General features: G+C 40.3%; 1 long non-coding RNA gene across 26 annotated transcripts in view; it reads left to right on the top strand.

Annotated features, from left to right (window-relative positions):
* Positions 1 to 23,116, top strand: part of LOC142414722 (uncharacterized) — a 360,090-nt gene that overhangs the window by 125,204 nt on the left and 211,770 nt on the right. For 25 of the 26 annotated variants that reach the window (XR_012777194.1, XR_012777173.1, XR_012777191.1 and 22 more), the window contains one exon: positions 19,815 to 20,006. The exons of the other annotated variant lie outside the window; for it this stretch is intronic. This is a non-coding gene — a long non-coding RNA (uncharacterized LOC142414722). The remainder of the gene's footprint in view (positions 1 to 19,814; positions 20,007 to 23,116) is intronic. 26 annotated transcript variants of the gene reach the window in all.

The following is a 23,116-nucleotide window of genomic DNA, read 5'->3' as shown; positions in this document are numbered from 1 at the left end:
GCCCAGTTTGGGGGGAAAAAAAGACAGGGGAGCAAAGCTCCTACAGTCCTCAACTCTTTCTTCTTTCTCCCTGATAAATCCATGGCTGGCTGTGAATGTTTCCCCTCTCTCCTTCCTTATTGACCCAGAACACCCAGGTGTGGCTGGTCTGTTGTCCTCGCTATTGTGCAGCTGATGCCAGTGGCACTGGCTTTATTGTGCTTTGCAGTAAGAGGCTTTTCCTCACGTTTATGTCATATGAAAATGAGATGTGTAATTACAGAGGTTACATGCAATGGCGGCATGCAACAGGAAGAGTGCCTTTCATTTCTTTCTTCTTCGGCCCTGATTAGCTGACGAGTGGATTCCTCGCTGCTGCGTCGCACCCGGAGAGACCTTTGCTGCAGCCTCCGCGGCTGTGGCTGTGTTGGGATCCCGGCTTGCTGACCTGGGCTTGAGGACGTCTACAGAGCTGCAACCATCATTCCTTGTTCAAAGGCAGACAAAACCTTTGTAGGGGCTGAGAATACTGGGCACTATAATCTGACAGAGTAGTGTTTAAGGGAAACTAATTCATGTCTTTGTAGCTGTGTGAGAAATAAGTGCCAGCTTTGGTCGCCGGCTGAAGGAACATTAGTTGCTCCATCATTCTGCTCGCTTTTCTCGTGAACAAGTCATGCTGCACTCCCAGAAGCTCATGTGTGTGCCAGCAATCTTCACGTACACTCAGAAAAGCCCAGAATGTCCCAAACCTAAAATTCACTCCAGCAATGAATTTTGAAAATGATTTCTAGCCACTATTACTTTTTGTTAACAAGCAATTTTTATTGAAGACTTCAGGAGAAAGTATTTTACTCCTCCTATCTGTACAAGCAGCTATAAACTGAATGCATTTTAATAACTTTTTCCAAGAAGTTACAAGGTATTTCATTAAAATGTCAACTTTTTCTTTCATATATTTTATGATTCTCTTTCTTCCTTCTGCCACAAATATGTTGTTGCCAACATCATCATGACACAGTTTGCTGCCAAGACTATGGAAAGTTAAAAAAGGAAAGAAAAAATGAATTTCTATCCACTCTTTAGGTAAAATCCTTCCAGCACTAGAGGCTGAGAAAGCAGTCAGAAATATCTGAAGTGCCAAAGACAAATGTTAGAGTGCCAAAGCGGTGGCATAAAAACATGGAAGCAGTACCAGGGGGATCAGTTCTGTGCGATAAGTGCATAGCAATCAGCTGCGGACATTGCCTAATCCGTTGTCATTTATAGGTTTCACATAGTTCCTATTAAAGTTTCTGAAAGATTAGGCAAAACAGCACGAGCACGCACACACTGGCTTCGAGAGATTTAGCAGAGCAAGTCAGCTCCCGTTCGCAAGAAACGACGTGTCTTTCCCACCCAGCCATCTCCGACTGCTGTATAAAATCCTTTGTGTCCTACTGCATCCCCCCAAGGACTCTCTCTGTTAAATATATCAACCTGCTGTCACTCAGAAGGTCACCAAACCCAACTCCAGCCAGGTGCCAAGCCATCTGCTGTTAGCTGGTTTAATAAGGAAGGAGCCGCTTCACCCGGTTTTAACTCATTAGGCTGGGTGGGAGGGGAAGAAAAGAAAAACCCCTCCGTTTTGCTTTTGAGAATAGTCAAGAGACGTGACTGTATGTCCTACTCGGGTGCCTTAACACCTGACTAATTAAAACGAGCCTGGCTTTGCAGAGGGAGTATCCCTGCAAAGGCCCTCATTTTCAGCCCTTCAGCAGCACAGATTCTCACTGGAATTTCGTTATTACTTTTGCTGTCCTATCTTTACTTCTGGTTGGAGCTGCCGAGTGGCTACGAAGATATTAAATTAGCTTCGTGCCCAGGATTTCTGGACTTCTGCCTTTGCAGATCTCGATTTCCGTGGCCCCCTGTGCAAACGCAGAAAAGTGATGGAGGGTCCTTGCTGGCAGGGGATCTTCAGAATGCCTAATTGCAGTTTTAAAGCATCTTAAAAACTTTCAAATTCCCCAGCGATATCCCAAGTGTAATTTCCTGCTCGGCTGGAGAGCGAGGGGCAAACGTTGTTTCCACTCATACCGAACCAGTTGTGGCTTCAGGCTGGCTTCCCGGGCACTGCGCGTGACGCCGGAGAAGGTTGCATTCGGCTGCTTGAGTTTGTTGTTATTTTTAAACAGCGTAAAATCTCTTTCCTGGAATTTTCTCGGCTGCTTAGGTGTTGCCCTCACCCCGGAGACATTCTCTTTTAAAAGTGATTTAATTTCTCTTTCTCTGGCTCGTAGGCCACAGCTTGATTTTGCTTGCACTCCTGGGTCTTAAAGCAATTTTAAAGGGGAGCCAAAGAGTTGCTGAATGTAGCTGTGCTGTTTACATTATGTAAAACTGGGAATCTGCCATAAGAGAAATCCCACACATCCCATGCAGTCTTGAAGGCCCACAAGGGTGTGTACGCATCAGATAAAGTAGGTGGAGTTTTTTAGCAAAGGCCTGCAACTTGCCCAAACGAGTTAATGACACATGCTGTGTCCCACTTTCCCAATACAGAAACATTTGTAATTAAACAAAAGAAAAAAAAAAATTAGCGTGTAATTTAGAGTTGGCCTTGGGCCGTTCCATCTTATTCCTGACTCTGGGACCCGGTCACTGGCTCATCAACTCTGTTTCAGCGTGTGATGCAACGGAGGAGAGCAACCTGACAGTTTGCTTACACCTACTGCTCTAATTTAGGCTCTCATCTTATGTAAATAATATTGGCAAATATTACCAATATTTTACGGAAATACAATTGGTTGAGAAATAGTATACATGGAATAGATTTTGAGTAATTTGAGTAATACAGAGAACATTAATTTTCTGGTACTGTCTCATGCAATGTATTGCAATTGCGAACTGCATAATGCATATAAAAATCCATATGCCTATACTTTTATTTTTAGCCCCGACAGCCTCCATGTAGACTATTTTCTATGTCATATGCAACTGGAGTCAATGATTCTCCCATGTATCTGAGACCATCAGCTCTCCCGGGTGGAATATTGATTTCCAGGAAATAATCTTCATGCAGCCATCTTTGCTTAAATATAGCATACTCAAAAATAATGCACACTCCTGCCATTTTCTACTGGAAATTGGATGTATTGCTCCGTTTAGCAAAGTATTTAGAAAATAAGGCAAAAAAATGTCTCCATACTATGGAACATTTTACTATTTACATCCTAGCTACCATACATGACTGGAAATTTAATGCTTCTGAAGCAGTTGGAACTGTGAAACAGAGCAAAAAAGAACAGGGCTGGCAGCTGTCTTAATGCATGGTAAAGTCAGGAAGTTGTTTAGACTGTCTTTGAACTTGGCCAATGTACTGGGATACTTATATCGGTCCGAAAAGGGAGATACGTTAAAGATCTATTCGGTCTAGAACGCATTTTATGACATCAAATATTTAATATTGTCTAAGTAAATAAAAATCATATGTAAGGGATCAAGGTTAAAATAAAATTTTGTGGCTGATCTCTTACGCTATTAAAAGGCAGTATGTTTTCCAAAGTTAAAGGGGGTTATTTTTTAGCACACAAGAAAGCTACAGGCTACAGATTCTGTTTAACCTTGCTACCTTGCTGCTTTGTGGCACAGAGATTGTTATTTATACTACATACAATTTAATAAACTGGTAAGGAAAAGATTTACTTCTTTTCTTATTTTTTTTTTTTTTTACCTATATGTGCAGTGTTTTTTCTGTAAAAGACCTTGAGATGAACCGTGTTATTCAGGCCGATGGAGGTGGTGTGGAGTTGTCCTTTTGCAGGTGACTGCAAACTAGCACAACACTGCTGCCCCTCTCCATCTCAATTCTATATTCAAGAACCATAAGAAAGCATGGCCCATTTTTAAATGTTAGCCATACAAACACCATAAATCAGGCCCCAGATTAAAAACCCATAGGATTAAAATAACCATTTTAATTTTGCCTTGTACTTTTTGCCTTCAAATTGCTGGTGAGACCTTTGCAGACGGAAATGATGCCCGAAACAACACAAAATACAATTTAGGATGGGATCAGAAAACTAGAAAGGTATATCTGGCTACATTCTTAGGATGTGTAGGAAACCCTTGTTTCCCACTTTACTTTATTTGGAATAGAAAGTGGAAGTTCTGTCCTTTGTGGAGTTGGTAACCATGTAAAGAACTAGTATGCTGGCTACGCTAGCCTGGGATTTTCTCATTTCCCTTTTTAGAGCTGCTGCAGCTCGGCTAAATGATGGGATATTTCTTGTGTGCAGTCAGTTCCCATGACCCTATTCCTTCCTCCACCCTCCCACCCCATGTCAATAATTATTTATTTTTTTAATAGGTAGTTAAAGATCTTAACAGGAACTCTTGGACTTCTCCAGTCCCATCCTGGGAAGGTGAAAGGAAATGTGAGTCCTGTGTTTGCCAGCACTGATTAGCCCCGATGCCAACGACTGCGTGATAAGAGTCTTTTTAGGTCTGTTGGCCAACTGGGAAATGTTGCATGCTGGTTTTGGGGAAAATACATACTTTCCCCTGCAGAGCACCAGTTAACTGTTCTGCTGTATCGTCAGCCCACAGATCCATCCTCTGCTGTGCCAGCACGATGCTGTGCCTGCTTTGAGATTCTGCCTGTCTTTCCCTTCTTTGCCCACAAAAGTCTCTGAAACAAAAGAGGAGGATTTAATATTATGTAAAATCTACTATGGAACAGGCAAAATGATTCCTGGCCCTGGCAGAACAGCAGTTGAACTTAGATCCAGTCATTGTTTTCAGTAGACTGATTAAACTTGGATCTTAACCTTTAAATGCAGAGTCAGCAGAAATTATCAGTGTCCGGCACTTACCAAGCAATTTCAGAGCCATGTTAGGCGACAGATTCCAGTTTTGTGTCGATATAATCCATCTTCAGTGTCAGAGGTAAAAAGAAAATAGCATTTGTATTTTGATATAACTTGTCTGTGAAAATTAATTTTCATAATCTTTTTCATGTGAAAGTCTAACTTTAAAAATAAAAAATATCATGAATCCAGCACGATTAACCCCCATTTTCCTCTCAAACAATGAATTTCTGTGGACCAGTGCAGCTGCTGCAGCAGCCACGCATAAAATTATCTACTGCTCAGAGAAATGCAAAACTAAATGCCATATTTTTGGATTGTTAAGTGTCACTTCAGTGAAATGTACTCATGGTTGAATAGCTCCCGTTTATTTTCTAGGGATGGGTAAAAATGAGGAAATTGTGACAATTCTTGAACATTTTGAATTGCTTTTCCTTCTGTTGTTCTTGCTGAATGGGGAGAATGCTTTTATTTTTGGATATTTTAAGGGGCAAATATTCCAAATGTTTGGTTTTGCCACTACTTCACCTCTTTTTCTCCTCCTTCTCGTATTTACCACAGAAAAGAGGAGAAAGTTCAGCAATGGAGAATGAGGACCTAGGGGAAAGTAGGGGGAAAGAGAAGAAGAAAACCTGAAATGCAGTTTATTTCAAAGTAAATGATAAAATGGAAGATTGCGTCTTGAAGGTGAACATTTTCAGTGAAAAAGCTTTGCAAAATCTTTAAGAGGACTGAAGAGAAGGGAGGAAATACGAAGTGCAACATGTTTTATGTGCTTGCTTCATTCGGCCCGTGGTTTTGAGGAGTGGGAGGGATGGATGCTTGCAGTGGGCATGGTGCTGCCTTGTCCTGAGGACCTCCCTGTTGCTCAGCAGCTACAAACAGGGACAATACCAAGGTGTTTTGGGAGAATTGGGGCTGATCCATGAAGGAGCTGAAGGCAGAGCCATGGGGAGCTGGAGAACTAGGGCTTTCCCATCAGCAGGATTAGCTCAGAGAAACCATGAAGATGAAAGAGAGAAGAAGGTATAAATTAGGCATTTGTGCGTGGCTTCACTGGAGTGAAAGGGAGGAAGAAAAAAAAAGCATAAATAATTAATTAATTGCCCCCAAATGTCTTTGAAAATACCAACAACTATCTAGATAAGAGGGGAAGTGCTGCCTTATTTCAATCCTTATTTCAAAGGAGCAATAGACACCCTGTGACACGGCAGACTGATGGGGCTTTTTAAGATTAAAAATAGCTTAGGAGAAGAGCCATTGAAATGGATTATGAACTGGCTTATGGAGATGAAACCGAGGGTGTCAGTGAAAGAGAAAATTCAGAGTCAGGAGGGGAAACAAGTGGGGTCAGTACTATGGGCCTTTTTTCTGATTAATCGTGAATGTGGTTGACCTTGGTGAAGGTGAAATTTCAAAATAGGTTTGCACAGTGCTAATCACACAAGGCTGGAGCGTAGCAGCCAAAGACAACCAAGCAGACAGACAATTCAAGAGAGTTAAAGTTAATTATAAAGATGAACAAGCTATTTGTGTCATTTAGCATATGGTAGCATGGTTTTAAACTATTGAGATGAAAACTTTATTTAGAGGATAGCAGAGATTTCATGGCCTTAGCTAAAAAAGAAACTTTAATGACTGGGTTGACCTGATCTACAAACCATGGTTTCCCTGTAATGCCTCCCCATAGTCAGTAGGTGCTTATTAATAACCTTACAACAGAGCACTGTGTTGGCCGGACTCACCGCGGGAGATGTTGCCTTGGTCTGGATTGCCCCCGGTGTGCTGGGCAGGGACATGTGCAGGTGTGAATATGTTAAACCTGAGTTCAGAGCAGTCAAGATTGTAAAAAGTAGACAATCAGATGCGCAGGTGCACTGTTCTGACATGCCTTCATCCTCCGTGCATCAGAGATATTTCCGAGGAAAAGCAGAACTTAAAAGAGTTTTATCAAAAAATGCCATTTGGAAAACTGAAGCTAAGGGGGTGGCGAGATTTTCTGATTCCTTTTTAGGGTTTGAGTGTCTCCCTTTGAATAGTTGGCAGCTAGAAAATGTTCAGTGGCTTAGTGATGTGATGATGCTCTTTAAAGGGAAATACTGTGTGATCGTAAAGATGGACTTCATCCAACAGATCGTTTCTGCTAACTTCTGTGACATGGACAAAATCCCAAAAGTTTGGCTGCCTTTTCAAAGTCGCTAAACTTCTCAGGGCAGCCAGAAGGGGCTGAGCATTTCATAAGATGTGTTTTCTCAGGATGTTTTCAGAGCTTTCACCCAAAAATGGATTTAGACCCAAATACTCTCTGAAGCTCAGGCTCAGGACCGAGTCTGAACGCTTGCTTCTTCTTGCTTCTGGTCATCGAACAGGAGGGAGACACAGACCTGCGTGGTATTTCAGTGTTCTGGGTTAGTATCGGGAACCAGAGACAGGCAAGAAATGTGTGAGGTAAAAATTAACTGAACTTTTTTCAGACCTTAAATTTGTTTTAGATTTGGCACATTTTGTCCAAACCAATTTGTCTGTCTCTAATGCAGTGTAAATAGCATAAAGCAGTTGCTTTGTGAAATATGTGACGTTTGTCGAAAAGTATATATAGAGTGGCTTCCAAAATCAATATAGTAAACCCTTGATATTGCATACCGAAGTTCATTTCTGTTTTGACACATCTTCAAAGTAAGATATACAGTCCATTACTTCACATGCTTTTTAAATTTAAACACAGCAATTTATGTATTGATGAAAATGTGTAAGTCATAATCTTTATGAATGGTTTTGGAACCCATTTATCAGAAATCTCTGGTTTTATTTTGCATGCACTAGTCTAGCTGCTTGTTTGATTTAGCAAAGAGTCTGTAGATTTTCATGGTTTTGGACAAACTGAATTGCTGAACAAACTCCTTGGTAGCATGGCTCTGTAACGAGCGACTAAAACTGCACAGAGCCACTTGTACGTGCTGTCTGGCAGTAACTATGGACATTGCATTTTATTTGTTATAAAGAGTTTTATTAAGAAAGAGCGTTAGAGAGACCATGGCGTTAGGCATGTAGAACTGTCCTCTGATCTGTCGTCTCCTGCCAGTGTGATAACTAGTTGACATGTATGCCAGCTCAAGGCCTCATCTTTTAGAGGGAGGTAATGCTATCACTAGCACTAACAGGTCCTGATGGCCCTGAGCAGCCTCCCCCCGACTCCTGCCCATGGCCCAGGACCCTGTTTTAGCCCAGCCCGGGGCTGTCAGGCCCTGCCCCAGCGACGCTGTAGGATGCTGAAGTCCCCGCCTGCCCTCAGCCGGTCCCCATCCCTACAGACGTGCCCATAGCCCAGGGCGAAATGTAAAGACAATTTACATTTGTGAGGTTTCAAAGGTCTGAGCTCCAAGTGTGGCTAAGATTGCAAATCTAATTTAAGCTGTTTATCAGCTGCTTTTTAATTTAACTTTCTTAACAGTTCTCACAGACATGAGAGAGAAAATAGATACTATATCTCAGCCTGCTATGCAGAATGATATGTTATCTAAATCTGTTCATCAGAATGGTTTCAAAGTATTTACACCTAAACTTACAGGTTTTCCAAAATACGTGAAACCATTCTTCAAAGCAGAGACGTTTTGATGCTTTTTTGCTTTAATCCGATAAACCAGAATCGCCTCTTAGCGTGTGCCATGAAAGCCATGTTTAAGATTGTAGAAGGGCAGTGTTGACAGCAAAGATGAAATGGATAAAGGAAAAGAACTCCTAAATTTCCGTGTTTGGCATCTGTTTTTTTCTGTTTAACCCAGGGGACTTCTACTGGATGGATAATAAGTAATTAGAAGCAAAACTAAGTTTTCACCTTTGCTATCCACTCAGCAAAACAAAGTCCTGAAGGCTTGTAGTCTAAGCTGTTCTGATGAGTCCTAATGTGTCCTGACACTCCTCTGGCTCAGCTGTCCTCCGCTTCCTCTGCTTATTGCAGACGATAAGGACTGAATTAATGAAAAAAGGCAAACTATTGTTCCACTTTGGTTTTTGATGTGTGCGGGAGGCATGATCTGGCCAACTTTACCCAGCCCATGCTGTTGCATTGCTTGCAGAACAGCGTTGCCATCGGTATGAGAGGCCTTTGGGGCTGCAGGACCAACGGTGAAGCTCCCGCTGAGTCGAATAGGAGAAGAAATGTCAGAGCAGTGACAATGAGGAGCAATTCATATATCTGGGAAGAAAACTGGGGGTCAAGATGCGTGTTTCTTTTCCCAGATGTGCGTTTCTTTTCCCAGATGTGTGCCTGTGCAACTCTATGTACACTTTCTTTAACAAATAAGCAAGGTGAACGGTTCTCTAAGTTCACGTGGAAGGGTTTAGAAATGCTGAAATAAAACTTAGTGAAACTGAGGAAAGTGCTGAGCAGATATGGCTGCGCTTATTTTGGGACAGAAGCTTGTTTCTGCGTGCTTCTGGATTGTGCTGTACCTTCTAAGGGACTCTTAACAAAAGTTTGCCTTGGGCTCTGTAAGTAAATCCCATGACTTCATCCCTTCACCAATTCATCGCTTTCCCCACCACTAAGTGCTCTGTTAGGAAATTAATTAAGTAGTAGCTATGAAGTATTTTAAATCTTTTGGGTGAATTGCTGCACAGAAAATTTCCCTTGCCTTCACCCTGCATACACAGACAGACTTCTGTTTATATACCAGGGAGCTTCCGTAGCCTCAGGTACTACGTGTCTTATTTAAAGTCTGAAACAGTCAAGGCAGCCACAGCATTTAGTCGTAGGGAGAGGATCTGCTTTTCTTCAGCATGTGGTTATTTGTGCAATCACACCAGTACTAGCGAGAGTCCTGTCTACTCTTAGGCAGCACAGGCCTAACTTCCAGGATGTCTTATTTGGAGCTGATGCCTACATCAGAGCCTGCAACGTTTGGATGGAAAAATAAGTTATGTCAGCTCAGCCTTAAATCCTGGAACTGTTTTAAATAAACAGTTCTTCTCTTCCTGTAACGCTGGCATGCTGTGGCCAAGAAATGGAGTTTGGGACATGGAGTATTTTCTACAAACCAAATTTATGTTGTTGGGTTTTTTTTAATTACTAGACACTGCAAATACAGTGACTGTTCCAATCAGGATCAACATTAATTTCTTCCTAGCTTTCAAATGTTATAACTACATTTCTCCCGACATGTTGGCATCTGTGTTGGTATTTATAAATTTTTGCATGCTTTGACTGCCATGCAAATTGTTCCAGAAAGTACCCTCTGAGGAGCTGAAGTGAGAGAGATAACTCAGCAGTCGTAATAACCCTGCCTTTTAAAAGATTATTTTGCAATTAAAGTTGTGATGTTTGTATAAAACGGATGCACAGAAAGTGACTTGCTGGCATCAATAACAGATAAAGTAGGGGTTTGCATTTACAAATAAAAGAGCAATTCTATTCCTCTGAACATATATAGTTTCAGTTCACATTTTGACTTTTTTTAATATTTGCTTCCGAATCTAAAAAAGGCTCAGGTACGCAGCATAGGGGCATCCTGGCTGATAGTCGCTGTTCCCTAGGGAGTATGTTCTCAAGCTTGTATCAGGCAGAATAATTATCAAGTTATTTAATAGGAGCAAATGGGATTTATGCGTTCTTATTGTATAGGACATATTATGCAAATTTATCTATGAATGTTATTAATCTTTTAAACACAGTCTCGCTGCCTGTGATATTCGCATCTCGTATTGAACGCAACGAGAACAAGCGGTGCTCAATACCTGGCAGCTCCAATCCTTCCTTATTTTCCCCTCCGTAACCTTGCCTAGGGACTATAAAATCCCATCGGTATGTGTTCGAGCGCAGCCGCTGCTCCGGGAGGGACAGAACCTGGGTCGTAAACAGCGCGTGCTTCCAGACCTTGGGAACCGCGGGGAAAGGTTGGTACGTCGTTGCCCATACATCACCGCAATCAGGTAGCTGATAGCGTGTCGGTAGCCTGCGAGGGGCCTGGAGGAATGAGGCTCTCTTCTGCCACTCCCTCTGTTACTTGATCATCCCCAAGCTGCAGATATTCTCCCTCTCCTCTGTTGCAAGCTCCTGTAAGCTGGATGACATTCCAGTGCTCTGAGGTCTAAAGGTATTTAAACTCAAACATTTAAGGATGAAATAGGATCTATTTATTTTGCTTTCTAATGTGTTCCTAACCAGAGATGGAGACCTGTGATGGGCTATGACTTCCCCTATCGATAAAAGGCACAAGGGAGCAGGGGAAAGTTCTGTCTTTGCCAAGGTAATCAGGAAAAGGAATAACACGGAAAGAGGTAAAACCCACTGCTGTGTATCCATCATAAAGAAAAGAGCAGCAAGCCCATTACTACTTGCAATCTTCCTCTCACCATTGCTGCGAACCTGACCTCTCCTTCCCTCCATCAAAAATAAATTTGCCATAACAAAATTAGGTCTGTCCAGCAGGTTATTAGCCAACAGAATATATAGCTCAGCCTCTGAGCTCATCTGCTAAAATCACTATGAAATCCTGTCCCTGTTGAAATCACTGGGAGTTTTGCCGTTGTTTTCAGAGGAACTCGGATTTCTTTGCAGGTTTTTACAAGGCTTTGAAGTTGCTTTTCTAAAATGACCTGTTTACTTTTGTGTACATGGAATATACATTCCTCAGATATTTATATTACCGTACTGTCAAACTGGTGCGAGCTATGAACAGTTAGAAGTAACACCGATGCTGAGACGGTTCGATACGTTCTCTCTGCTGATTAAAGTTTAAACTAAGTTTAGACTAAAGCAGATACATTAATGCATGAAAAAGTTGAATATTTAAACCTGAATACATAAACTGATTACAGAAAAAAGTCTGTGAAAAGATAAAGAGACATCTCATAACATCATTTGTCACTGATCCTTTTGTCACATCCCAGTTTATGAAGTGCCGATGAACTGGTCACATTTTTCACTGTGAAGTTCTCTGTCCAGTAAACATTTCTCCTCTCCTCTTATTTTCCAGAAAGTGTTAGGAATACAGACTTCAGGGCTGAAGCGGGAAGTTTATTATCCTTTCTGTGAAGTTCCTTTCTGCTAGGAGTTATCGAGTCGCATACATGATGAATGTAACCCAGTTGTGCCTGCGTATCTGTCACCACTCCTCTCAGATTGCAGCCTCATCTGATCTTAAAATAGCACTGAAAAGACATTAGTACATAGCATATACCTCTATACCATATGCTAGGGATAAGGGAATCTAATTGGGGGTCTTTTTTTTTTTTTTTGCATGTATTATAATGTTTTAGCTTCAGCTCCTGCAAAATATTTTTTTGCTTTCAACAGAAACTACTAAAATATATTTGACTCCACTTATGCAAACAATGATTCTTGCCCTGCTTTTAGCTTGATTAATGCACTAAAGGAAAAAGCTCAGAGGAAGATGTAACATAAATCTTAAGCTAATCTTTGGTTTTGGTTTTGGTTTTTTTTTTATTTACTTTTATCTTTATCTTTATTTTTATTTTTATTTTTATTTTTATTTTTATTTTTATTTTTATTTTTATTTTTATTTTAAAAGCTATTTTAATCCCAGTATCAACCCTTTTGGAATGGGTTTGTCATCTGTTGAAACCAGATCTTCTCTGCTACTGTCATCAGTGTAGTTTTGTTTGAATAAATACCCAAAAGATACAGGCGACACGTTTCTGATGCATAACTGATCTGGTGCGCTCATGGTGAGCTCCGAGCACCCTGTTGACCACTTTCCGTATGTACTATTACTTTCAAAATGTACAGTCATAAATGTTGGTGGAAAATTAACTTGCATTTGTTTAGACGTACTGCATTTTAAGTACGTCCTTGGGTGAGAACCGTCAGTGCCACAAGGCAGTACGATGCAATTTATGCCTGATAGCCTTTGCACAGCAGTGGATTGCATTCGTATGTGATTATGTCCACTTAGAAATGTTTGCTCACTCATCCAGGCAGGAAATAAAACACTTAGATGCACGTTATGTGTCAAATCACTCCTCGACAGCACAACTTGAATATCAGATTATGCTTTTCAGTTAATCCAGAACAAGAAAAATCTGTCACAGAATGTTTTCTCAATTCTTTTCTCAGTTATAACTGTTATTTGAAGAAATGATCAAATATGAACAGGAAAATCATGAGCAGCATCTGCTTAGAAAATAAGCAGGGACTATCTATGCCTCAATATAATCAAATGAGTCTATACGTGGTTGGCCGTTTAGGCATTACTATAGTGAACATGATTAAAATAGCAAAGAAAAATGCTTGCAGTACTTGAATAACATATGAAATATCTCTTTTATTTCCTTGCTTTTGCATGTAATATGCATGAAGTAACCACATGAGTTTTTATGATTTGTGTCCAGATTTACGGGCCCAGCTGGTACTCCGGAACGAGAGTGGGGCTGGATCGGTTTGGTGTACCTAATGTTATTGAGTGCCCTAGAAAGCAGTGGGATATCAGCTGGCTATAAAACCTGCACTGCCCGTAACATCTTCCCCCACAGCTTCCTCATCGGTTTCAGCGAGCAGCTGGGGAGGCGCTGCCTTGCAAACTGCCTTCTGCTTGTGGGGGGAGAATAGCTGTGATATTGCTGGGGTCTTCTCAAACTTTACACTCATTCACCTGATGATTTTAAAGCACTGTTAGAATTTAAACCACAAGTTGCCAAGAGAAAGGTAAGTACGACTGTTTGTTCAACTGCTTTTATTTCTTCACCTACAACACACGTGCACCAGTGGCTATAATTGCTGAAGGTTCTTTATAATCATTTACTAGCCCTTTCCTCTTAGCAGCAGCACTATATAAAGAGAAACGAGCTTTACCATGTGTGTACAAAGCTGGGCATCACTGCCTGCAAACCTTTGCACACTTCCTAATAGATGGAAAAAATATGGAGTGTGGTGGTTTGGGGCTGCTTCTCAAAATGCTTGTACTTTTTTTTGTTGTTTTCTTGGCTTTTTTGGTTCTGTGTTTGCTAAGGCGATGCTATTTCAAGGTAGACTTTGTCTTGCAACACAGACCTCTTCTTCAGTCCTGTTGTACTAGTGCATTTATTTGTGCCGCATTTTAAATACGAGCCAGTTGCCCGAGCAGAAGCTACTTTGCATCCTAGATTTTAAATGTTTCTCAGATGTAAAGTTATTGATCAGACAGCCTTTGGAGCAGTAGTTGTGGCTGAAGCACAGCATCTTATGGAGGAAAATTAGTATTATTAACACCTCTGGGGATCTCTGTCCTTATGTGCAGCAGTTTTGGAATCCTCCTTCAAACCCATCTGCTCCGAGCTAGCTGGGAAGTGAAAGAGCCAAGCATCTGCATGCCACTTGTTTGTGTACACATCAAAGTATTTAAACAGTCAGAAGTTCCGTCTCTGGTGTATCCGAATTTATTATTTTGTTCTGCTTTTTGCTTCCTGACGAGTTTCCAGGCCAAGCTCTTTGCAGGGGAAGTAGGTCCAAAATATAATTAGGAACATTTTACATTTTTTAGGTCATTCCCATTACCTGGTGGGATGTTTTGGAGGGTTTGCTCTAAAGGCAGGGAGCTTTCCTTCTTCCATTTACCACTCAGTGCCACCTCCTTTGACATACTGTTTTGTCAAACACTGTGAAAGTTTGGGTGAAGGGAGTAGGAGGTTTTGGTGCAACAACCTAATCCCCAGCAGGAAATTTATTGAGTTGCCAATTTATGATCATCTAATTGACTTAGAAAGAATCTGAATGTGTTTCTAAATATCCGCCTGAAATCAATGGTGACTGTCTTTATTTTCGGCCGCAGGCAGATTGAAATTGAGACAATAAATGAGAGTGTCTCATTCCAAAAGAATGAGACTTGGCAGCTTCGCACAAGCTTTGCTTTTGGGGGAGGAGAAGGAACAACCAAGGGCTGAAGTCCCCTCTTCAGCAAGGGCTGTTGAGTTTAAATAGGCGTCAAATCAGCCTCTGTTTGCTTTTTGTCAAAAAAGCGAAATTCTCCTCTGCCCAGGGTCCATAGGCACTGTCTAGAAAATGAAGTATTGATGAGAGAGCCCTAGGAAAGAGGAAAAAAACCCGCTTTTTAATCTCTTTCACACTAAAACCCTTAGGGAATTTAGTTGTCTGTAAAACGTTTTGAGATTCTCCATTTTCAGGCGTAATTAACTAAAAAGACTTTTAACTAATTGTATTTAAGATCAGTATGTTTTTATTAGAATTTTATACTGCCTATAAAGCTGTGACCTGTCTACCGCAGTTTAACGTACCTAAACAGAGGGTAGATTGCTAACAGCCCAGGAAACGATCGGGCGAGAGCATTTTTACTTTTATTGCACTGTTGTATCTGGTAACGTCGACCCGACCACGCTCTAGGAGCCTTTAATGCAATTATGCCGAACAATATTTAAAGCTGCGAACAGATGCAGGCCCCCCGACTCTTGGGCACGTTTCCCCATCTACATGATCTCTCCGGCCGCCTTTTGAAGTCCTCCTGGTACTGGAGGTGGAATTTGTTTGGTATGAACTGGAAATCTAAATAGCTCTGCAAACACAATGACAGATGGCAAAATCCCAGTTGGAACGTGTGACCAGCAAACTGGCTGCGATTTGTTTTCACTCCGGGGTAGACAGCAGACATACTGTGTCTGCGGAACAGCTGTGACAAATATTTAATTCGAGAACTTTCTAAGAGCGGGGAGCATTTCCAGGGAGAGGGGGGAAGATGCTACCTGTGCAATTTCTCAAATAAGAAAGGAAAATTTTCCTTTAGGCCCAGGGGGAAAGAAAAACTCAAGAAGTTGAAAATGAATGAAAGTCTATGTAATATTTATGCTCTCAATCCAGTGCGGTTTACTGCATCAGTTGGTTTGTTACGAGGAACGGAGAACACAAGTGGAGTTTCATCAAGTAAAGATGTTGGCTTTTTAATGCCAGCGAGATTTTTCATTTTCTGAATGTTGAACAATGCATTTTCTTAGGGGAATTATTTTTTTTGTTTTAAACATATTTTTAATGAGGGTCTGGAAAAATGATGTGCTCTCATGTGAGTCCAAGTTAGCAATGTTTGCAAACCTTTGAAGTGATTTCTTTATTATTATTACAATTTTTTACTCTTGAAATGAAACATAATACATAAGAATGCAACAACTAGAGTATTATCAGAATTAAGGAAATGATCCAAATGCCTTTTCTGTTTAAGTACCAAACATAATTAATAACTGAAGCTATATATAAGCTTTTGTAAGCAATGCGTACTGGATATTGTGCTTTTCTTTTTCCTCTTCTTTTCCACTGGCATGTTATACTCAAAATAAGTAGTCTGCTCACATCCTGGGCCCCTTAAAACTGATGGCAAATTTTGTTTGAAAACAGTATCAAGTTTAAAGGACAAGACCTTGTGTCCAGCATTATCCTGCATCCCCTACATCTGCTTCGTTTTTCCTACATCTTTGTATACTGCCAAATTCCCCGAGTACATTATCTTGGCTCTCAATCCCTACTTTCCCCACCCAAGGCCTTAAAGAACAGCATATTGTGTTTCAGAGCACCATGACAAAAGTTCCAAATGTGCCATTTCGTATAAGTAATGTAAAAAAGGCTGGTAGTAGTCTTTGAGGGAAGTTTTCTCCTTTTTTACAAAAAGCCAAGGAGTTTCAAAGTACTTCGATTTAATTGAAAACTAAATTCCTCAGAGGGGACACTGAATAGGGATCTATAAAGCGAACTCTTTTAAATGGAATGTGGCTTGGCTACAAAACTTGTTAGCACTAGCATGCGAGTCTGAAATATATTGTATGTGTGTGTGCATATGTATGTAGATAGGTTTGATAGATCTGTATATAGAAACGTATTTAATCCTTGGTTTCTTATATTTTAATGACTGAGGTCTTGGTCTGTTTCCCAATGCAGAAAAAACTAGTTCATCGACTCAAAGGATGTATATTCAGATTTCTAAACATTAGTAATCACAAAGTATGATCTAGATGCTTTTTTTTCATCCTCTGATATATCGCAGAAAAAGACAGGAGTTATGTGGGAATCGTAGAGTAGAAAAAGAACTGAGTTTATTGAAGTGAAGAAATTATCTCGAGCGTATAGCAAAGTTTTGAATAGGGAGAAGTAAAGCTAATCTCATGGAGTATGAAAAATTACTAGACAGTGCAAGGCTATCTTCATTTTAACCGGATTGTTGATTCCAATCTCTGTTATTCTTCAAGATATATAAAAAAGTGTTAGCGTAAGTCTTTCTAATTATATATAAATGGTATCATTACTTCCTTTCCATGATTTTTTTTGTGTGCTAGTCTCATTTTATAAGCTGTTTTTATATTAGGAAAGAATTTTTTTTAACCATGATAAGAATAGTCTCTAGAAGATGGTTTTGAAAAAAAAAAACCACATGCAAGTCATGCTCTTGACACATTTATTCTGCTAATTGTTTCACTGTATAATTTCTCCAGGAGACATGGCCAGGTCAGACCTGATGGTGGGAAAGAGTCCTAGTTTACAAAGGATGTTCTCTTCTTATGCATTCAAAAACAGAGGGATGGTCTTTTCAGAGAGAGCACTGAACTGGGAGCTCCTATTCAACTTTACGCCCACAGTATCTGGCAGACTGTTTTCAGAGTCCCTGTTTCCTAGGAATCCCCCATCCTATAAATATGGACTGCATTCTTTGTTCCTAGAAGTACATCCTAAATTTCATTGTGCTGAAATGAATGTTGTTTGCTTATGCCAAGTAAGTCACTTGAGGCTGTATCAATGACCTACTTGTTCATTTAGTATATTAAGGACATTAAACTAACTAATTATTAATGAACCTGTTGAAGTTTATGTTCACTGAACTTTTCATAATATCCTTCAGGGAACGTGTCCCATAAGACAAGAAATTTGCTGTCCCTCCTGCTGAGAGCCAGCCTGGGGAGGGAATTTCTAGTGACAGAGAAGTATTGTTCTCCGCTTAGAGCAGAAACTAATAAAAATAACCGTTATCTCCCACGTACTGCTTCTTAGCCGTGTCTGCAAAGCCACGTGAGCATCATTACTTGTATTATTATAGATGCTTAAAATGCGTAGTAGAGAGGTGAACCACACGTCCAAGATGAAGGATCTTATAAGCCGTGAGGTCAAAACGTCGTGTTTTGACTTCCTAATCTCATTATTTGCCCAGAAACAAGCTGTTTGCATTAAAACAAAAAAATAGCACAGCAGAGAGGTTACAGCTTAGAGCAGTAGGAGCTACCTAATAAGACACAAAAGTAGAGCAAAGCAAGGATGGCCAATCTTACCGAGGGGCTAGAAATACGTAGCTCTTCTGCCCCAACTTCACCTGCAATGTTCCATTATTAGAAGCAAATACAGAAGTCCAACAGCACAACTTCCATGTGGTGCTTCATGCTGGAGCAAAGCGTGGAGGAGACCCCCTGCCTCATGTAATGAATTTTAAGTAGTCTGAGAACAATCTGCTCTTAAGAAGTTATAAGTTACACCAGGGGAATGCCGAACTGTCCAGCCAAGTTGCTTAGAAGATCAAACAATAGATTAGTGTAAATTGATTTTGCGTTCAGAACTACTTAAAAAAAAAAGGAAGAAAAAAAAAAGTTTCCAACCCAACCAAAGAAAAGATGTGTGCCTAGAGAAATAAAATAGATCTGTGCCTTGTTGTTGTGTGGTTTTACGCAGATGCAGAGACAAAGCCACGAAGCCATGTTAGGAACAGATGTACTGCATGTTTTATAAGCCTTGAAGGACTTTTCAGTTGTGCCTGATGGACTTGCATCTGCACCTGCATCTGTACCTAGTGATTTCTGGAGAACGGTGTCACGGATTTCAAACAGCCGCTTTGAGGTCCCATATTGTTGACTAATATCCTTGTAAAGGCACCTGCGCAGCATGCAAAAGAATAATAGCGACGTGCGAACGTGTATTGGGGGCGGCCTAAATTTAGCTTTCCAAAGTGCTGTTTGAGGCAGACAAAATGCTTTATTTCGTGGGGGAAAATGTAATATTGGAGAAAAGCATCAGAACAAACTCCAAGCAGCTGCGTTGTTTGAAACGGAAAAACCTAAATCCACAAAACTTCAGCATGCGATGGGAAGACTGGCAGCATTTGGACGTCAGTCTAAGAGCTGGGGAACAGGAACAGGCAAATAAGTCCCGTCTTGCCCTACAACCTTGGCATCCCTAGGGATTTCTGCCCTTACAGTGCCTCACAAAGGAGCAACCCAGTAGTTCAATGATTTCAACGGCTCTGGAGTTTGAACAGGGTTCTGCGGATAGGAAATTATTTGGGGAAGACAGGGAGCAGCTTGCCCTCTCGAATGCTTTTCCTGCCATTGCAGTGCCTGGTCCCTATGCAGATAGAAGCTTCTAATGAGCACTTATGCTCATCTCAGACCGTGGCTATATATTCCGCAATATAAACAAAGTCAGCCTTGGCATTGCTTTCCTCGCTACTCAGGCATGCAAAGCAATTAATTAGTTACTTAACGATTGCAGAGTTACTGACAGACGTGAGTAACAATGTCAAAAGCAGAGAGCTTGATGAAAACCTGGCAAGAAAACTAAGGTTATGTGATACTTAAGTTCATGAAGCTACAGACCTGGGAGTAATGGGTACAGTAGAGTGTGTGTGCAATGCACAGCTCTTTCTCCCTGGCAGCATAATTGCTTTGCAGATTTCTTGTGGAAATCAAATCAATCCATAGCTGTGCTGCTAGATGGATATCCTGAAGCTGTCACTCCTTTGGTATCTGAGCTCTCCCGGTGGGTTGCAAATTGTTCTAGATAAATGGTTGCATTTATTTTCTTCTCATACTGTGTCCAACCACCTGCTTTTTTGTGTTGCTGTAGGAGCTTGTAAAATACTCCACACTTCATAGATTTTTGAACTGGAGCCCATAAACATGGCAGAACAAATTTGGAGCTAATTTTACAGTGGCACAGGTTGCCAGAAAGGACCATTAATTAAAGAAATCTTTACTCCGTCATCTACAATAATACTGATTAAAGGTTTTTCCTTCTAGATCTTTCAGATACATACTGTGTATGAACTTGCATGGTCTAAAATAGAGCTAAGAAAAAGACTGGAGGTTTTTCTAAGGGGAGAGAAGGTATGTTTTTCACCTTTTTGAAAATGCTCTGAGCTAAGAACCACATTCAAGCTTGGCGACATTAATGACTGCAGTGAAGCAGGAGCCACAGCAATGCACATACTGGTATTTATCCCAACGAGACCAACTGCTTATTCCTTGTTGCCTCACAGTGTTGTTTTCCAGGTGAAATGTAATTTGGAATGTTACGACACTAGTAACGTACATTAAGTGAACCAAAGACTGGTGGGTTATAAATCAGTAGGTAATATGGCATGCACAGACATTAGTTTTATACTAATAGTAAGGCATTTTTTAATGATTTATGTACTAGAGAGTTTATTAGTTCTTTAAACATGAAAACTGGGATGGTTTCAAGTGAGGATTTGATCCTGCTGTTCTAAACCAGTTGTAATTATCAGTTTCAGCGCAGGATTATGTAAATAAGATTGTAGGAATAAACCTTAGAAAACCAGGTTTGAAATATTTGTTGCATGCCTCTAAGCTGACTGCTAGCCATAGATACACACGATTAGTAGATGTTTTCTTTCATTTCTAGTGGCAGAAAGGAGACTTCCCTCGCTGTCTGGGCTCTGGAGTGAGCTTTTGTTGAGCAATGTTCGACTTCATTCTTCTCATTGCCATTTTTCTCTATTTACTCGCATCGGAAAGGGCCTCCTTGAAGTCTGAAGAACAGTCAGACATGCAGCTTTCCTTCAAGCCGTATGCCATTTTGCAGCCGGGGAAGGTAGCAAGCAGCCACTTGCAGAAACAGCTATGAAGAGGTTCTTGAGAGATGTGTTACTCCAGCAAAGGGCTGCTGCAAAAATAAAGGCCATTTGCAAAGGCCAGAAGGTCAAAGTAAAGACTGACTTGAGAGAATACAGAATGTAAACCAAGCCAAAATAAACAGGGCAATCAGAGAAAAGTAAACTGGATTTTTTTGGTAAGGGTTACAGTTTTAGTAAGATCAGGCATAGATATATGCCAGAGCAACACATAACAGGAAGGAGATTTTATTATATTTCAAACATAATTTCTATTAGCATCTACTAAAATTTGTTTCAAATCTTATATATTACACTTTCAGCATTGTTCTTACTCCCTTTCTAAATAGACTTTTTCATCCAATTACTATTATGAGGCAGTTGCTCATCTCATGACATCTCAAAAGGGAATGTTCTATTTCTTTAAAAAAAGTCTTTGAGCTACCTTCTATTTAGAATAAATAATCACCATTTAGAAGAATAAGAAAATATAAACATGAGACAGATTTCTAAAGGTTGCATATATGTTTATTTTAAGCAGCTGAGAATTTAGGACTGGAAAATCATTTAATTATTTTTTAGTGTTTGATATCCTTACTCTGTACTTTCTTCCAGTAAACCTCATTAAGATAATTTTTTGATTTCAGTTCATAAGCTTCACGTATACATGGTCCATTAATGTCTATTATGTCTATTAATATGCCTATTACATGCCCAATGCTATCTAATATTGGAAGGAGATTATTAAGTGAGCTAAAGTGGGTGGGCGAATGCCCACGTATTTCATAGCTTTAGATACTGAGTAATAGGGAAGGTAGTGCATGGTGGAGTAGGGCTCTCGTGTGGCTCCTGGACTAACTGGCACGGGTGGCATCGCGTTTGTTGAATTGATTTGCTGCAGAACGCTAAAAAGACTCTCCTCTATGTTGAACTCAATGATTATGTTCTCCGTACCAGACTTAGCCTATGTATTCAGATCAACAATGAGGGCAATGAAAGATCTAGTTTATAGTTGCATTTAATCCAGTGGTGTGAGGGTCTCAGCTCATAATTGAAGTTTATGGATCGCTTTTCACAGGATTGCCCGTCACTGCGTCGCCCTGACCTCACTGACATTTCCTCTTACATCACCATCTCCTGCTACATTCACAGAAACATTTCTTTCCATTGTGGCTTGCCTAGCTTACATAGCCCGGGAAGGTATTGGGTAACGGTACCTGCACCGAGCTGCGATTATAGCCACGTTCATTCAAAGCACACACAAGTTAATTAGCCGCGTTATGAAGCAGGACTTACTCTCTCATGCCCCTATAAGATAGACGTCGTTCTCGTGGTAGCTGAGCACATTCAGACTACCTCGGGAGCACACACAGCACTAGATTTTACTGAAGGAGCATAAACTCGTTGCCCTGCTTTGCAGGATGCTTCTCACTTTCACAAAGTTCAGCCAAACTCCTCCTCATCTTCTGACAGCTCTAGTGGTTCCAAATCAAATCACTTCTTAGCTCCTTCCGTTCGTCTAATTCTACTTTTCTCCTTCTACTGACACACTCATTTTGGCAGAGGAGCACACTCTGCCAGTTTGCCATCTGGTACTCTCTTCTTGTACGACATCACTTCAGTGAAGAGACTTTCCATCGCACTTCAGAAACTTGTTTTATCTTTACCCATCTCTTACGGCATTTGTCCACTCATCTCTTAATTACCTTTTATTGTACTCGTTATCTCTCTTGAGGACACTAAATTACATTATTTTATGAAAGCGCTGAACATACTATATTTATTTTGTCGTACTATGCTTTGGTGAAAATCTATGGCAGTTTTTCTAAAAACAAAAATCATTTAAATTCACTAAAAATGCATATTCTGCCCGTCCTTGTAATATGCAAAGACTCCTGCAGAATAACAGTCATAACTGGATGCACGGTCCTATTGCAGCTCCGTGCTGTAGAAAATTGTATGTTTTTACGTACAGTGACTAAATGATGCAAATAATTACACATTCATAATTACTTAGGTTACTCCAAAGCTTTTAAAAAAATTTCTAATCAACAAGGTGGTCCTAATTTTATGCATGTTATTTCAGCATAAAGCTCTGCCAGTAAGTATTTACTACCAAGTTACTTTTAGAAATATATTTTTAGTCTGAATTTTTTTTCACTCTTTAATGAGCACTTAAATAAAAGAAGCATATAGCATTAACTTCTGCTTTGTTAAACTTATGCAATGAATTAAAAAGAAAAGTATAAAACAGAACAGAAATGTCCCTATTATATAGAATTTGCTGGCCCATTACGTATAATTTGCTTAAGTCTCTTGAGACTGAGTTACAGGTCTCACAGCCATGACTTCAGTAACTACATAGCTGAGAAAATGCATTATTCTATGTTAGTTTTTATTCACTAGCTAATATGCTTTAACATTTTCTACAAAATGGCTTGTCTAAACTATTTTTAAAAGAGCTTACAT

This window comes from Mycteria americana, chromosome 9 (assembly GCF_035582795.1).
Source record: "Mycteria americana isolate JAX WOST 10 ecotype Jacksonville Zoo and Gardens chromosome 9, USCA_MyAme_1.0, whole genome shotgun sequence".
NCBI classification, from domain to species: Eukaryota; Metazoa; Chordata; class Aves; order Ciconiiformes; family Ciconiidae; genus Mycteria; species Mycteria americana.
This window is presented reverse-complemented; position numbering and strand designations above follow the sequence as displayed.